The sequence below is a fragment of the Rhinolophus sinicus genome, linkage group LG05 (assembly GCF_036562045.2).
Source record: "Rhinolophus sinicus isolate RSC01 linkage group LG05, ASM3656204v1, whole genome shotgun sequence".
NCBI classification, from domain to species: domain Eukaryota; kingdom Metazoa; phylum Chordata; class Mammalia; order Chiroptera; family Rhinolophidae; genus Rhinolophus; species Rhinolophus sinicus.
Window position 1 is genome coordinate 43,667,935 of NC_133755.1, and position 17,924 is coordinate 43,685,858.

Sequence of the window (17,924 nt, forward strand, 5' to 3'; positions counted from 1 at the left end):
TCTTTCATAATATCCGCAAGCATTTTAAGATGAATATGATAACAAGGATGGGTGAGTTTTGAATTGCTTCTAGAGCCTCATTTCTGTTGTAAAGACTTGATTTATAAGGCAAGGACAGTTGTTTTTAATTCCTCAAAGAATTGGATGGTAACCTGAATGATTTCACGGGGCTGACCCACGCATCCAACTACATTATCTTCAATGTGCTTCTTTTCTTTAAATCAGGGAGATTTCCAACTAATATGGAAGTCAGAAGATTCCAGTGTTCATTTTATCTTAAGGGACAAGGCCTGAAAGGAAAGGTCCTATCTGGCTCTAAATATCAACTTCCACTTTGGCCAACTTCTGTCCGTAGACCTCATTAAAAAATTATTTCTAATATCTTATCAGGCCAGGACAAATAGTAAATATTCCTGGCAGTAATGAACACTTTTTTAAGTTATTATTTCCCCCCTTTTAAACCAAAAGCATACATACCTATCATGTGACTCAAAACGAAAACCAATAAGCCTTTTTATATGAATAGCTTAACCATGGACACGAGGCATCCCCCAAAAAGGTGCATAAGATGCAGCCCTCCCAATATTCAGAACCACTCTCAAAGATAACCAAAAGAAAGGCAGACAGACAATTCCCGTGAGAGCTGACAACAGGTGGTAGGATACTAGTCACAAATGGGTTGCAACCCACTTTTCCTTCTGGCCGTATTTTTTGGGGCCTCCAATCCTATGCTTGAACTGCCGGCACACACAAGAATTGACAACCTGTGTGCCCAGACAGGTGGAAATCTAAGCCACGTTCTCAGTACACAAAATGAGACAAACCACAAAGCGATAGTTGTCCCTGAGAGGAAAAGGATCGATAAATAAGAATACCCACAAACCAAATTCACAAGTCTTAACTTGGAAGAGAAAGGGACAAGGTGAAATCTTACCTTTTTCTCTTGACTAGATACTACAGATAGAGATATGGGAGAGCTGACTTGGGTAAGAATTCTCACTTTTCTCTGAGTTCTGCCAGTTTTCCCAGGATCTCAACTGTAGTTCCCAGAGTTAGTGGGGTGTCTCAATAGGTCCCATCCTAGTCATCATAACCTGTAGAGGAGGAAAAATAATTATCTCTCTACCCTGGCTGAGACCCGTTTTTCTCTAGGACACCTCATAAATGGGTAAATTTATCTAGGTTAAAAGTTTCCCATATATGGTGATGGAAAGAGAACTGACTCTGGGTGAACACACAATGTGATATATAGATAATGTATTATAGAATTGTATACCTGAAATCTATGTAACTTCACTAACAATTGTCACCCCAATAAACTTTAATTTAAAAAAAAAGTTTCCCACTGTGGCCGCTGTAATTCAAGATTATCTTTACTAAGGTTAACCCACTTGTTCAGAAAAACACAGGTTTGGGCTCAGAATTTTTATATATGTAGTTAGCTGGAGTCCCAGATGGAAGAATCCTAGGCTCTTTGGTCTCAGAGGAACCCATTTTCTCTCTCTTCCCTTTTTCTCCTTAAAACAAAATTTTATTTACCTGACTCTTCACACTGGACCCAGTCCAACTCTGGACCTACTCTGGATGAGGAAGTTCTTGTTTGTTCTTTAATGTTCCTTTTAAAAAAATGAGTGCTATGTGGACAATCTCTTATTTATTTCTGATAATGTTAATTATAGGTCATATTTTGAATTTTAAAAAATTTCCTCAATTTTCTATTCCTTTGAATTTCTTTTTTTGTCTGTTTATTTTGGTCTCTGTCTCTCATATTGGAGGCTTTGCTCAAATATTTGGTGCTTCTTTGCTGTCATTTACATTTAGGAGTGACACATTAAAAGGTTGATTGGAAGCCTTTTGAGTATGAGCAGGGTTTAAAGCCTACTGACCTTAGACTTCCAGGGTGATCACGTGTGTGCCCTGCAGTCAGTGTCCATAAGTCCATTCCCTTGGCGAGGTTGTTCCCCAGAGGGAAATCTTCTAACACTCCTGCCTGGAGGTCCATCTGCCATTGTTCTTGGAGCCTCTTGTGTAATGAAGTATTTGGTTGGTCTTTGCTCTCAGTCCTTGGGAGGGAGGCTGTAAATCCTTGAAGTTTCTGGAGTGATAGGAGTATCTTTGTTATTTACAGTAGGCCCCTCAGACCACACTTAATACGTAGTTTTTGCCAACAAGGTGATTCATGGTGAGTCCTTAGATAGTTTATGATAATGAGATGGCTTAAGATTGGGGCTTGAAACTTCAGAAAGACCAATTGTGTGATTAGAGGATTGGGGCTTTGAGTCACGTATTATCAGACCATCCTCCAGGGAGAAGAGAAGCTGGACATTTAATCAATCATGCCTATATAATGAAACCCCAGTAAAGACTGGACTTTTTATCCCTGGATGAGTTTTCCTGGTGAATAATACTGTGTGTGTATTGCTATGCGTCATTGTAGCAGGAGAGTGATGTTTCCCGACTCTATGGGGAGAGGACATTTGGGACCCTCGCACACCTTGCCCTGTGCATCTCTTAGTTTGGCCGGTCCTGATATGTGTTATTTTTTGCTATAACAAAACTGTGATTGTAAGTACAGTGTGTTTCTGAGTTCTGTGACTCGTTCTGTCAAATTATTGAACCTAAGGGGATAGTAGGAACCTCTGAATTTATAGACAGTTACTCAGAAGTACTGATGGCTTAAACACCCCTTACCCCCTCCCTCTAGCGCTGTGGCTGATGTCTGAAATGTGTTGTCCTCGTAAAGGATTGTGCCCTTAACCTGTGCAAGGTAGTTTGTGTCACAATTGCATTGCAGAATAGATGGGGGAGAGGGATCGGACACCCCATCATTCAGTATGTAGAATTACACTTCATCTCCCAGTTTTCAGAATGAGTCCCTTGCCCTGAGCTGTGCCTGGAGCCCTTGAGTCCAGAGCCCTCTGGTTCATCTCCTAGACTGGAAACACACTCTTCCACCTGGGGCATTGATGGGGTGGCAGCTGGGTTCAGTAAGCAGATTTTCAACCAGTTCTCCAGTTTCCAATTCCACTTTCACTCAGAAGTACCTACTGCTTCCCATTCCTTTGGCTCTCTGGAGTTCTACAGTCTAATTGCTTTCTTCTTAGCTATACCAGAGAAATTCTTCTACCCAGAACTCCTAATACTCCTTTCTTACCATTTTCTATTCTTTCTCCTATCTTCTTTGTTATATTTTTTCATTCTTATGTTTGTGATGATAAAGAATTGAGTAGTTTTACCCATTACCACCTGAGTTTTATGTTTTCAGGTAGTTGACTTTAGAGTGAGATCTAAATAAGTGTTCTGTTAATACTCAGAATAGCAGATGGCTAGGTGTATTGATTTTGCTTCATTTTGCTATAGATGACTGTAATGAAAACTTCTGAAATTACTGTGGTCATGTTTTTATTAATGTGGAAGCATAAACATGGAAATAAAATTTCATGTAAAAATGTTCTGAAATATTTTTTCTTTAATTTCTGTAGTTTCAAGCTGACAATATCTGACAAATTAAGTCTCTTTTTTAATGGAGATTATTTGGATTAGCATTGTGATTTGTGTACTAGAGTTGGCTACCAAGTGGAACTGTTTCAGAAACCAGAGCTGAAAGTACTTCAGCACAGAAAATCATAGATAATGATCTGTAGGCCTCCCACTAGACTGTATCTCAACATGGTGTTGAGGTTTCTTGACGCAGTCAATATTTGGTGATCAGTTGACCAGCTCTGACTAAAGTGTATGAAATCTTTTTTCCCCCAAATTTATTTGTTTGTTTGTTTGTTTGTTTTTTAATGGGAATATTGGGGAACAGTATGTTTTTCCAGGACCCATCAACTCCATATCAAGTCTGTCATTTTCAAGCTAGTCGTGGAGGGCACAGCTCACACTGGTCCATGTGGGGATTGAACTGGCAACCTTGTTGTTAAGAGCACCGCGCTCTAAACAACTGAGCTAACCGGTCACCCCCGCAAAAACTTTTTAGTTTGATGTAGTCCCATTCATTTACTTTTTCTTTTGTTTCCCTTACCCAAGGCGACATATTAGAAAAAAATTACTAAGAGCAAATCAGAGAGTTTACTGCCTATGTTTTCTTCTAGTAATTTTATGGTTTTGGGTCTTACATTTAAGTCTAATCCATTTTTAGTTTATTCTTGTATGTGGTATACGAAGGTGGTCCAGTTTCATTTTTGTGTGTGTGTATATCTGTTCAGTTTTCCCAACATAGTTTGTTGAATGTCTTTACCCCAGCGTATAGTCTTGCCTTCTTTGTCGTAAATTAATTGACCATATAGGCATGGGTTTGTTTCGGGGCTCTCCATTCTGTTCCATTCATCTATGTGTCTGTTTTTATGTAGTATCATGCTGTTTTGATTACTATAGCCTCGTAGTATAGTTTGGCATCAGGTATCATGATACCTCCAACTTTGTTCTTCTTTCTGAAGATTGCTGTAGCTATTCAGATTGTATTGTGGTTCCATATAAATTTTAGGATTATTTATTTTAGTTCTGTGAAAAATGCCATTGATATTTTGATAGGGATTGCATTGAATCAATAGATTGCTTTAGGTAGTATGGACATTTTAACAATGTTAATTCTTCCTCTCTGTGAGCATCTTATATGCTTCCATTTATTTGTATCATCTTTCATTTCTTTCTTCAATGTCTTATAATTTTCCTAGTACAGGTCTTTTACCTCTTTGGTTAAATTTATTTGTAGGTGTTTTTCTTTCTGTTCTTTTTTTTTTTTTGATGCAGCTGTAAATAGAATTGCATTCTTGATTTCTCTTTCTGATAGTTTGTTATTGTATAAAAATGCAACTGATTTCTGAGTATTAATTTTGTGTCTCGCAATTTACTGAATTTATCAGTTTTAATAGTTTTTTGGTAGAATCTTTAGGGTTCTCTCTATGCAGTATCATGTCATCTGTTAAAGTATATGAACTTTTGTATATGACCAAGAAACATGTTAAAAAGCCAAATGCATCTGACTTAGGGATAGACATTAAAAATCTACCAGGGTGCCGGCCCGGTGGCTTAGGTGGTTAGAGCTCCATGCTCCTAACTCCGAAGGCTGCCGGTTCGATTCCTACATGGGCAGTGGGCTCTCAACCACAAGGTTGCCAGTTCAATCCCTCAAGTCCCGCAAGGGATGGTGGGCTCTGCCCCCTGCAACTAAGATTGAACACGGCACCTTGAGCTGAGTTGCTGCTGAGCTCCCGGATGGCTCAGTTGGCTGGAGCTTGTCCTCTCAACCACAAGGTTGCCGGTTCGACTCCCACAAGGGATGGTGGGCTGTGCCCCCTGCAACTAGAAAACGGCAACTGGACCTGGAGCTGAGCTGTACCCTCCACAACTAAGACTGAAAGGACAACAACTTGAAGCTGAACGGCACCCCGCACAACTAAGATTGAAAGGACAACAACTTGACTTGGAAAAAAAGAGGCCTGGAAGTACACACTGTTCCCCAATAAAGTTATGTTCCCCTTCCCCAATAAAATCTTAAAAAAAAAAAAAAAAATCTACCAGAGTTGTTACTAAACATGCAAGAATGGCTGCTGCAAAGGGTTGAGTTTTTGGCTTTTTTCCCCCCTTCTTCCACTTACTCCTGCACTCTGGTTCAAGCTGTGTTTCTCAGTCTAGTTGTGTAGGACACAGCTTCCTGGCCTATGCTAGTGTTATGAGCCTTGCGCTACCCCCCTGCTGAGGCATTCGGCAGCTTACGCTGGCTGTGGGCCACTCACGGTAGCACACGGTAGCCTATGGTAGCCCATGGCAGCCCACGGCACAACACAGCAGACCACAGCAGCCCGTGCTGACCTCCCCAGTGCTCACGGCAGCCCAGCTCCAGGGAGAGCTGTTGTTCACAATCTTAGCTATAGATGGCGTAACTCACTGGCCCACGAACCAGTGACCTGGGTGTTAGGAGCACGGCATGGCGCTCCAACCACCTGAGCCACTGGCCAGCCCAGGCTGAGTTATTTTTAAGGGCAATGTAAATCTCAAGGGTAGGAGTTGGAGCCTTAAAGTTCAACTACCCTTCCTACATGGAGACTCCATTGCCTTTTTTCCCCTCAGTATTTTGTTAATTTTTTCCTTAAAATAACTTCACTAAGAATTTTCAGACATACGAAAAGGTAAATAAGTTATTGATGTTGAGGTATCAAGGTTTAATTTCATTAAGGAAACCAGTTCCCTAAGGCTGCCCTGAAAATGCTAGGAAGTTGGCAAAGTTTACTAACTAACTAAGCATACCTCCTAGAACATACAAATGATTAAAATTTGTATCTGAGCACAGTGACCAATTGCTGTGTATCAAAGACCTTCCCAATTGCTTGAGATAGTTTTGAAATTGTAGATGGTTAGTCTTCAGTTTTGTCACGGGTGTTCTATTACGTGCTATGGGTGTGTGTGTATGTGTACATATATATATATATATATATATATATATATATATATAAAACCATATTCCACACTTACTGTAATACAGCATATACTTCATTTTTTCTCATTCCCATCTAGCTCTCTGTCACCAGATTTGAGGCTTGGTTAATTGTTCAAGTGTCTGCCCTTCATTGGACATTAGAGCAGCCAGTAAACTGGAAATTTTCTTGCACCGTGACTGTTACATTGTAGTTGCACAAATCATTGAGCTTTGGAATGTATTACGAGGTGCTGTAGGTGAGTCTGTCATTGGCCAAATCTTTGTCTTATGAAACCAAATTAGGTTCTCTATTTTTAATATGTAGATTTGTTAAATTAACATGCAGAATATGGCAGTAATACCCAACAGAAGCACCAGCCAATTGTATATGAAATCTAGTAATGGGAAATATGAATTTGCCTTTGAAATATGATTTGATTTGACTTCTGTTTTTAGCTGTGCCAAAGGAAACAAGGTTGGATTTTGTGTACAAAGGTTCCAGTAATTTCGCAGAGCTCGGAGACATCAGATAAACAGAGACTTTATTATTTTATCACAGATGGCATGAAAGAGAACTATTATAATTACACAAATTTGTGAGGAATGGATTTGCCGTAGCTCTTCTTTATACTGCAGTTCCCTTTTCAATTTGTGAATTGTATAAGTTAAGAAATTCTAAATGATTATAGCTAAATTTTTTTCCTGTAGGCAAAGCCAAGCGTAGACAATAGTACTTTATAAAATTTGCTGTCAATTTGGAATATTTTCCTTTCTCTCCAATGAAGAGTAACGGCATTTCTCTTTTCTTAGTTTTAGTTTTGACTTTAATATTTCCAACTTGTCCATAGCTAGCACCTTATTTTCTTCTTGGTGTCCAGTTTCCCTTTCTTCAAGTGTAACCAGGATTTTTATTATAGTGAAAATGGGGCCAATTAGCTCTTAGTTGAGATAATAGAACCGTCCAATATATACGTCTACCCTCAGTAGCAGTGCTTCTTAAATGATACCTGTTGAGGACCTGTTTTATGGTGTGTGTGTGGGGGGAGGAGGGTGTTTTTTTTAAATTTTCAATTCATCATCAAAAATACATAAAAATATAAGCTCCAATTATTTTACTATTGAATTAATCACTATAAAAAACCATCACATTGCCACAAAAGTTTCCAAATGTTTCATCTCAGTTTCTGTATTCACCTTGAAGTGGAGGTACGGAAGTTTATGGACTGGCATTGGTCTGCAGATGGAAGTTTGTGGACTGGCACTGGTCTGCAGACTGCACTTGGAGTAGCACTGCTCCAGGTTTTCTGGCAGACAGGGAAAGCCAACGGTGCCATAGTGTGCTTTCAGTTACACACCAGATTGAATGCTCTTCAAAGGCAAGTTTGTATCTTACTCATTTTACTTGAGACCTTAGAACAGGGTCTGTAATAGACAGGTGATAAAAACTCAGTGATATGGATTATACAGTGATAACAAGTGGAGTCATAAAACTGAATGGGCTAGCACAAATTCTGCAAATATTCAAAACTGAATTGTGAAATAGTAGCTAAGGAGGTTTTCTGTATCAGATTATCATCTTTTTCTTCAGGGATAAAATGGGCCTTAAAAAATTTCTAATAAGGGGGCCGGCTTGGTGGCTCCGGTGGTTGGAACTCCGTGTTCCTAACCCCGAAGGCTGCCGGTTCGATTCCCACAAGGGATGGTGGGTTGCGCCCCCTGAAAGGACAACAACTTGACTTGGAAAAAAAGTCCTGGAAATGCACATTGTTCTCCAAGAAAGTCCTGTACCCCTTCCCCAATAAAATCTTTAAAAAAATTTTTTTTTCTAATGAAGTACATTCAATTTTGAATGGCAGTTGAGAGCCAGCTCTCATTCCTAGCTTTTAAACATTTTGCTCTACTTTAAGAATACAAAAGCTTAGTGATGCTGAAGATAGTTTATAGGAGGGAATAAAAATTTAGGAGATTTAGTAAGTTTGAACCTTTTGGAATTACCATTTTTTTAAAGTCAAAACCAGTTGAATACTGGCAATTTTATGAGGCTCAACCTGTAGCTATGACAACATGGAATATTAATACGTGGGGGAACATAAAGATAATTTAGCACATTCCCTTCATTTAATTTTAGGGAAACTGGAGCCCAGGCTAAGAAGTTTGAAAAAGCAAAACCGTTTTCTAACTATAAGTACAATAAATTAGATTCCACTAATTTACTGACAAAATAAATAAAAGACAAAAGTGAGTTGCCATTTTTTAGACTGTTGCTCCTTAAGTTTTGGACAATGTTATAGTTAAAATAATAGCACAAACAATTTTAAGGGAAGTATTTAGTTTTTTTAAAGAAAATTTTCAAGAGCTTTAGAAAATACTGATTTACCTAAACCATTGTTTTGGACAGTTTCACTTGCTTTATAGCTCATTATATAATTTTTATTCAAGAAGGCTACAGAAATGCAATTAAGTTCTTTTGGTCTTTAATTGTGTAAGTATATATTTCTGACAAATATTTCTGATGAAATAAATCAGGAGAAAAAAACATTTTCTTTAAGACTCTTGACTAACAAGCTGATATTAATAATTCGTAGAGGCAAGTTGCTTTTACTTTCTTAAGGTCTTCATTTCTTTGTGCTAACAAGTGGTAGCATTCTATAATTTATAGGCTTAACTAAAGGACATTTCTACACATTATGACACCAAATTCTTGGAACCTTGACAGAACTGTTGACAAGTAAAGGTTTGTTTTTGGTTACCATGAGTAGTTTCTATGGGGGTTGAACTATTGTTAGTTCTTGGCAGCCTTCGATGCTTATCGGTCTGTTTTCTTCAGAAGTGATGATGAATTTAAATCTGCATGATGTGTTCCAACTCACTTAATGGAAATCAGGGGCATGCATAACTTCCTGAAATTCTTAATTACTGTTTCCATTAAGTGGTTGGAGAAGCAAATATTTATATCTCGTGTATTATCTTGCTTAATTCCTCATCATTCATTCTTCCTTCTTGGACATAACTTAGTCACTAAATAACTGTCTATCATTCAAACAACTGCCTTGGCATATTCCAGTAATATTTTTGTCCTTGCAATATTAAAAACCCCATGTGTAATATAACAGGAAAAAGACTCAGTTCCAAGCAGAATGAAAATAATGATAAATATATTATTTATGGATAAGGATTTTTTGCTTGTTTTCTTTTAAAAAGTATATATATATGAGTTATTAGCAATACTGACCATGATAAAGAATGTTTCCTACAATTAAACTTTTTTTCTTTCTTGGAAAAATAGAATTAACCTAAATTCAAGATCATCTTATATTTGGACCAATAAGATACTTATCCTAGAATTTTTAAATCTTTGACAGTATTTTATCTCATTCATTAAAAAGAGCCACAAATTACTAAGTTGCATTGATTTAGTGCTTATGTTTGATGCACTTTTAAGAAATAGTGCCTTCGGGTCATTGAATTCGTGTCCCCAATATTTGTTGTTTTTGGTCATAAGAACTGAGATTTTTCACATTAATCTAGATTTATTATATTAGACTAGCAAGTTTGCTTTCCCCTTTTGATATGGAGTAAAACTGGAGGATTAACAGTTCTTAGATTGCAATGACTATAGGCATGGTTAAAATAAAACAAATCTCATCTAAGTAGAAAATGCTCATTAAAGAAAATTTGGGAAATGCAGAAAAATGAAAAACCCTATAATTTTGATAGTGATAACTATTTTGATCATTTCTTTCCCTGTGTGTATGTGAAAGGGGAGAGGCTTCTGATCTTTTTTGTGTATTTTAAAACATAGACACAGAAGAATTCCATATAATTTATGAAGATGCTTTGCCTCTAAGGAGGTGGAGCGTAACTTTCTTTTTCCTAAGTGTGGGCTACTCATAGTGACTTCCTTTCAAAGAGTAAAATATAGAAAGGGGGCAAAAGATTTGTTTTACAGTGGAGAAACCTGACAAATACTACCTCAGCCAGGTATCGGTAACAGTGATAAACTATGTTAATAGCATGTACCCTTGATATGGTGTGATGAGAATGGCAATTTACCTTTATGGTTTTTCTCCCAAAAAACCATAAATCCAGTCTAGCCATGAGAAAAACATCAGACAGATCCAAGGTGAGGGACATTTTATAAAATACCTGACCAATATTCCTCAAAACTGTCAAGGTTATCAAAAACAAAGTAAGTTTGAGAAACTGTTACAGCCAAAAGGAACTTAAGGAGACATGATGACTGAATGTAATGTAACTTGGATGGGATCCTGGAAAATAAAAAGGACATTAGGTAAAAACTAAGGAAATATGAATAAAGTGTAGACTGTAGTTAATAATAATATATCAATATTGGTTCATTAATAATCACCAGTATACCATATTAATGTACGATGTTAATAAACTGGGAAATTGAGTGTGTGTGTGGTATATTGAAACTCTGTACTATCTTTACAACTTTTCTGTAAATCTATTCTAAAATTAAAGTTCTATTTAAAATGTAAAAAAGAAAATTGAAGATACTACTAGAGTCCTCTACATGCCTCTCAGATTTCATTCTTCCTGTCCTCTTAAGGAACCAGTATTCTGCATTAAGTATTTATGAATCTCATGCATAATTTTACACTTTCACTAGTAATACACATATTTTAAATTTATAGTATTTTTCATCTTATGCAATTTCATATAACTAGTATCATTCTTTATGTATTTGTCTGCAGTTGCTTTTTAAAAATTATTCAACATTTGTTCTTTATCTATATTGATAGATATAATTCTAATTTGTTTACTGTATACTAGTTTGATGTCACTATACATTTTTTGTTCTGGACATTTGGGTTGAATCTTACTTGTTACTGTTGCTAACATTGTTGGAATAATCCATTTTGTACAGGCCTCCTAGTACCTAGATTCCTGTAAGGTTTTTACATTGCAGAGGAGTTGCTGAGTTCTAGAATAAGTAATTCTTAAATTTTGGTAGATAATTACTCTACAATTTTTATATTCCCAGTAACAGTATATGAAAGTTGGTGGTGAGGAAGTGAAGAAACAATATTTACTATTGTGAACATTTTACTTTTTGCCAGTATAATGGAAGAGAAATGGTATTAGTGTATATTTTTTTGATTTCTAGTTAGGTTGAAATCACATTTTCATTTATTGACTAAATATTTAGGTTTCTTTTTATATAAATTGTTCATATTTTTGGTCAGGTTTTCAGGTCTTTGATTTGACGGAATTCTTTATATAATATACATACTACTATTTTGTCAGTTATATGTTTTACAAAATCTCAGTATTTAGTTTGAATTTGTAACTTTAAAATATAGTATCTTTTTTATAAGAAGTTATTTTTTGCTTTTAAAAAATTGAGAGCTCCTTGATCTGCAGCTTTGTGGGAGGCTGCAGCCAGGCCTCCAGGAACCACGTTTCGCAACCGGTGTGACAATGATGTCACTGTTTGGAGCCCTTAGGGCAGGATTCATCAGATTGAATATGCAATGGAAGCTGTCAAACAAGGTTCAGTCACAATTGGTCTGAAATCATAACCCCATGCAGTGTTGGTTGCATTGAAGAGAGCACAGTCAGAACTTGGAGCTCCTCAGAAAAAAATTCTCCATTTTGACAACCACATTGTTATCTCAATTGCGGACTTCCTGCTGATGCTAGACTGTTATGTAACTTGATGCACCAGAAGTGTTTGGATTCCACATTTGTATTTGACAGACCTCTTCCTGTGTCTAGTCTTGTATCTCTAATTTGAAGCATGACCCAGAAACCAATGCAAAGATATGGATGAGACCATATGGTGTTGGGCAGCTTATTGCTGGTTATGATGATATGGGCCCTCATATTTTTCAAACCTGTCCATCTGCTAACTATTTTGACTGTAGAGCTATGTCCATTGGAGCCTGTTCTCAATCAGTACTTACTTGGAGAGACATATGAGGACTGACAATTAAGTTCAAGAACTCATCCTAGAAAAAGTGCTGCATACCTACCTCATTGCTGAATATCACTACGGTCACCTTCGAAGTACTCCCCTTGGGAAGCTATGCACCAATGCCATCACCTCACCCACCCTTCAAAGCAATTGGGATTGTTTTTCTGGAATGGCCATCAGAGCTGTCGTATTACCTTTGATGTCCTGAATGTCATCAAAATGTCTTCCTTTCAATATTTCCTTTATCTTCGGGTAAAGAAAGAAGTCATTGGGGGCCAGATCAGGTGATTAGGGAGGGTGTTCCAATACAGTTATTTGTTCACTGACTAAAAACTCCCTCAAAGACAGTGCTTTGTGAGCTGGTGCATTGTCGTGATGCAAGAGCCATGAATTGTTGGCGAAAAGTTCAGGTCGTCTAACTTTCACGCAGCCTTTTCAGCACTTCCAAATAGTAAACTTGGTTAACTGTTTGTCCAGTTGGTACAAATTCATAATGAATAATCTCTCTGATATCAAAAAAAGGTTAGCAAAAAAAAGTTTCTTTTGCTCTGCATCCTCATCAGCATTTGGTGGTGCTTTTTCTGTGTCTATTAATATGAACATGATTTTTCTTCTTTAGCCTGTTGAGGTGATTGATGGGCTATTATTAGTTAATTTTTGAATGTTGAACCAGCCTTGCATGTCTGAAATAAATCCCAGTTGGTTGTAGTGTATAAATCTTTTTATACATTATTGGATTTGATTTGCTAATATTTTGTTGAGGATTTTTACATTTATGTTCCTGGGACTTACTGGTTTGTAGTTTTTCTTTCTTGTAATGTCTTTCTGGTTTTGGTCTTAGAATAATGCCAGTCTCATAGAATGAGTTCGAAAATTCTCCTCCTGCTTCTGTTTTCTGGAAGAGATTGTAGAGAATTGGTGTAATTTCTTCCTTAAATATTTGGTAGAAATCACCAGTGAACCAATCTGGACCTGGTGCTTTCTGTCTTGGAAAGTTGTTAATTATTGATTCCATTTTTACTCAAGTGGATACAGGCCTATTCAAATTATATTGATTGTTTCTGTGTAAATTTTGATAGATTGTGAATTTCTAGGATGTGGTCCATTTCTTTTAGGTTATCAAATTTGTGGGCACACAATTGTTCATAATACTCCTTTATTCTTTTAATGTCCATGGGATCAGTAGTGATGGCCCCTCTTTCTTTTCTGAGAGTAGTAATTTGTTTTTTCTCTTTTTTTGTTAACCTGGCTAGAAGTTTATCAACTTATTTGATTTTTTTCGAGGAACCAGCTTTTGGCTTAATTGATTTTCTCAATTGATTTCCTATTATCAATTTCAGTGATTTCTGCTCTGATTTTTATTATTTCTTTCCTTCTGATTACTTTGGATTTAAATGCTCGTTCTTGAGCTTTCTAATGTGGAAGTTCAGATTATTGATTTTAGATCTTTCTTTTCTAATATATGTATTTAATGCTATATATTTCTCTGTAAGAAGTGCTTCTGCTGCATAACAAATTTAGATTAGATTGTATTTTCATTTTAATTTTGTTCAAAATATTTTTATGTTTGAGATTTCTTCTTTAACCTATGAGTTATTTAGAAGTGTGTTATTTAATTTCCAAGTAGTAGAGGGTTTTTCAGCTATTTTTCTGTCATTGATTTTATGTTTAATTCCATTGTGATCTGAGAGCAGACAGTGTATGATTTATATATTTTTTAAATGTGTTGATGTGTGTGTTATGGCTCAGAATGTAGTCTGTCTTGCTCAGGGTTCCATTTGAGCTCGAGAAGAATGTGTTGTTGGATGAAGTACTCTATATGTCAGTTAGATCCAGTTGACTGATAGTGGTGTTCATTTCCACTGTGTTCTTGCCTACTGGATATGACGATTATCAACACAGAGATGTTGAATTCTCCAATTATAATAATGGATTCATCTATTTTTCTTGGCACTTCTGTCAGTTTTTATACCTATAAAAAGTCAGAGGCTATTAGAATGGATCAAGAAAAACCCCAAGAGCCAACTATATATTGTCTATAAGAAACACATTTTAAATGTAATGACATTGATTAAAAGTAAAAATATGGGTAAAGATATACTATGCTAACACTAATCAAATGAAAACTGGAGTAGCTATATTAATTTCAGACAAAGCAGAGTTCAGAGCAAGGAAAATCATCAGGGATAAAGAGGAGCATTCTATAATGACAAAGGAGTCAGTTCTCCAAGAAGACATAACAGTCCTTAACATATTTGCACTTAACAACAGAGTGTCAAAATACATGAGGCAAAAGCTGATAGAACTGGAAGGAGAAATAGATAAATCTGCTATTGTTGTTGGAGACTTCAACATCCCTCTCTATCAGTAGTGGACAAATCCAGCTTGCAAAAAGTCATTGAGGACACAGCTAAACCAAACAGGCCAATCAATCAACTGGATCTAATTGACATTTAAAGAGTACTTTGGTGGGGGACGGAGGTAGAGATGTTGAGATGGAACACAAGGGACTTTTAGGGCAGTGAAATTATTCTGTGTGATACTATAATAGTGGATACATGTTGTTATACATTTGTCAAAACTTATAATGTTAAGAGTGAGCCCTAATGTAAATTACAGACTTTGGTTGATAATGTGTCAGTATTGGTTTATCCTTTGTAACAAATGTATCACACTGATGAGGATGTTGATGGTGGGGGAAACTGTGTGTGTAGAGGTGGACGTGGGTGGATGAGAGTATGTGGGAACTCTGCACTTTCCACTTAATTTTCCTGTGAACCTAAAACTGCCCTAAAAATTAAAATCTATTCATTAAAAACTTTAAAAATAAATGCATTTAGAACCCAGTGGTTTCCCAAGGTGTTCTGTACTTTTTATAGAGGTATTTTCATTTTTATTGGAAAACTAGTGGCAGAAGTATGTGTCATTGATGCATTCATACTGGGTGATAATATGTAATCTTTGCTCTGATATGTGAAGTTTACATTGTATGAAAGTATTTTCTCACTAAATGCCATTTATCCATATTTGTTTGTTTGAATCACTGAACCTTTGTTTTGAAATACCACTCTAATAAACTAGAAGCTTAATGGAAAAGCTTTATCTACCAAAGAGTAATAGGAACTGACTTTCTGTTATATATTTGTAGTGCCACCTTTAAATACTGTTGCTTTCAACAACAAACAAGCAAGAAGAAATTAATGATTATAAATATTAAATTATAGGAGACTGATTTAGGACTAAAATGCTGTGGGGTTGAGTAATATCAAAGATTCCCATTTTCAAATATTAGTCTCTCAGTTACTTAAATAACTAATTTACTTGATACTTAACGGGCAATTTACTAAAAAAGAGTTATCTTGAGTTCAGTTCTATTTATTTATTTATTATTTTAAAAGCATAACAATCATAGTTATTTTATTTAGCTCATGAATGTGAACTTTAGGCAGAGCTCAAAAGGAAAGGCTCTGTCCTTAGGGTGTCCCTCAATTGGAGGCAGGAGGATCCACTTTCAAAGTGCCTCATTAACTGGCCGTTTGGGGGCCTAGTTACAGCCTGAGGGCTGGAGTCCTTTGGAGGACCCCTCTCTATAAGCTGCTTACAGCGTGATGGATGGGTTCTAAGAGCATGCCTCTCAAGAGAGACCAAATGGAAGTTGCCGGTTTCCTAAAACCGAGCCAAAAAATTGGCACAGCATCACTCTGCCATGATCTTTCTTTTAATTCACTTAAAAAAACAACAACACTAGTTTTTAGAGGAGTTTTAGGTTCATAGTGAAATTGAGTGGAAAGTATAGAGTTCCTATATGCCCCCTGTCCCCACATACATACCCACAGTCTCCCCTACAATCATCTTGCATATTTATTGCAGTGGATGAACCAACATCACCCAAAGTCTGTAGTTTACATTAGTGTTCACTCTTGGTATTGTCCATTTTATAGATTTTAGCAAATGTATAATGATACAAGTATGTATCCATTGTTATACTATCATATGGAATAGTTTCACTGCCTTCAAAATCCTCTGTCTCCTTCCCCTCCCGCCCCCCCCCCAACTTTTTACTGTCTCCATAGTTTTGCCTTTTACAGAATGTCATATAGTTTGAATTGCCATGATTTTCTGGTCAAGCAATTATACAGCTCATATTCTACGCATGGGATATAGACTCTTAACTCTCAGTGGGAGAAGGGTCAAAGAATTTTGGAGTCAAGCTTTAAAATTGCCATGTTCCGTATTATGTCTCCGTACTATAAATTAAGAAATTGAGGTACAACAAGATTAAAAGACTTTCTCAAAGTTGAGTAGTCAGGACCAGGTTTATTGGATTCTGGATTCCATGCTCATCCAGCTATTCACTCATTCAACATGACATTTATTTATTGGTCACGTACTATGTGCCAGTCACTGTGCTAAGCCCCAAAGATTAAAGTTTAAACAAGGTGCAAGGTCTCTGCCCTGTTAAAGCATTTAAATTTTACAATGAGATATAGGCCTGGCAGTTAACCTACATTGTGATAAATATCACTAGTTTACTATGCAGCCTAGAAAGAGACCCCTGTTCCAGATTTTACACTGTGACTGGTTAAGGTGATTCTAAATTGGTGAATGGCCACCTCTGGTTCCACCGGTGTCTTTCTGGTGTCTTTTAAAGCCACAGCTACAACATAGCTTCCTGACCGACTTGTTCCTGAGTGAGAGTGAACAGTAGTGAGTCAGGGGCAGGAGACATGGACTGGAGTTCCCCTGCAGCTGCGACCTCGCCTTCCTCAAAGAGCCACCCCCTCTTCCTTAACTCCTGGCAACCACTAATCTGTTTCCCATTTTTATAATTTTGTCATTTCAAGAATGTCATGTAAATGGAGTAATGCAACGTATAACCTTTTCTGATTGGCTTTTTTCACTCAGCATAATTCTCTGGGAATTCATGCAGGTTGTAGTATCAATGGTCCAGCGCCTTTTGATTGTAGAGTAGTATTTCATGGTATGGATGTACTATGGTTTATTTAACCATTCACCCATTGAAGAACATCTGGTTTGTTTCTAATTTTTGGTTATTACAAGTAAATCTGCTAGAGACATTTGTGTATAAGTTTTTTTCTGTGGACGTAAGTCTTCCTTTCCTGGGATAAATGCCAAGGAATGCTATTGCGGGGTCACGTGGTAGTTGATGTTTTAGTTTTTTAATAAATTGCTAAACTGTTTTTATTGTGGATATACTATTTTTACGTTCCCGCCAGCAATGTATCAGTAATCCAGTTTCTCTGTATCCCTGGTAGCAGTTGATCTTAACAATTTTTTAATTTTAGACATTCTGATAAGTGTGTAGTGGCATCTCATTGTGGCTTTAATTTGCATTTTTCTAATGGCTGATGATGTTGAACATTTTTCATGTACTTTTTACCATCTGTATATCCACTCTGGTGAAATTTCTCTCATCTTTTGTCCAGTTTCTGTTGAGATTGTTTGTTTTTTAATGTTGAATTTTAAAAGTTCTTTATATATTCTAGATACTAGTTCTTTATTGTATATGTGATTTGAAATATTTTCCAGTTTGTGGCTTGTCTT

General features: G+C 36.6%; 1 protein-coding gene and 1 pseudogene across 3 annotated transcripts in view; both read left to right on the top strand.

The window, feature by feature from the left end:
- The window catches only part of COMMD1 (copper metabolism domain containing 1), a 186,011-nt gene that overhangs the window by 21,185 nt on the left and 146,902 nt on the right, over positions 1-17,924 (top strand). The window lies entirely within an intron of this gene.
- Positions 48-17,331, top strand: LOC109437533 (proteasome subunit alpha type-1; annotated as a pseudogene).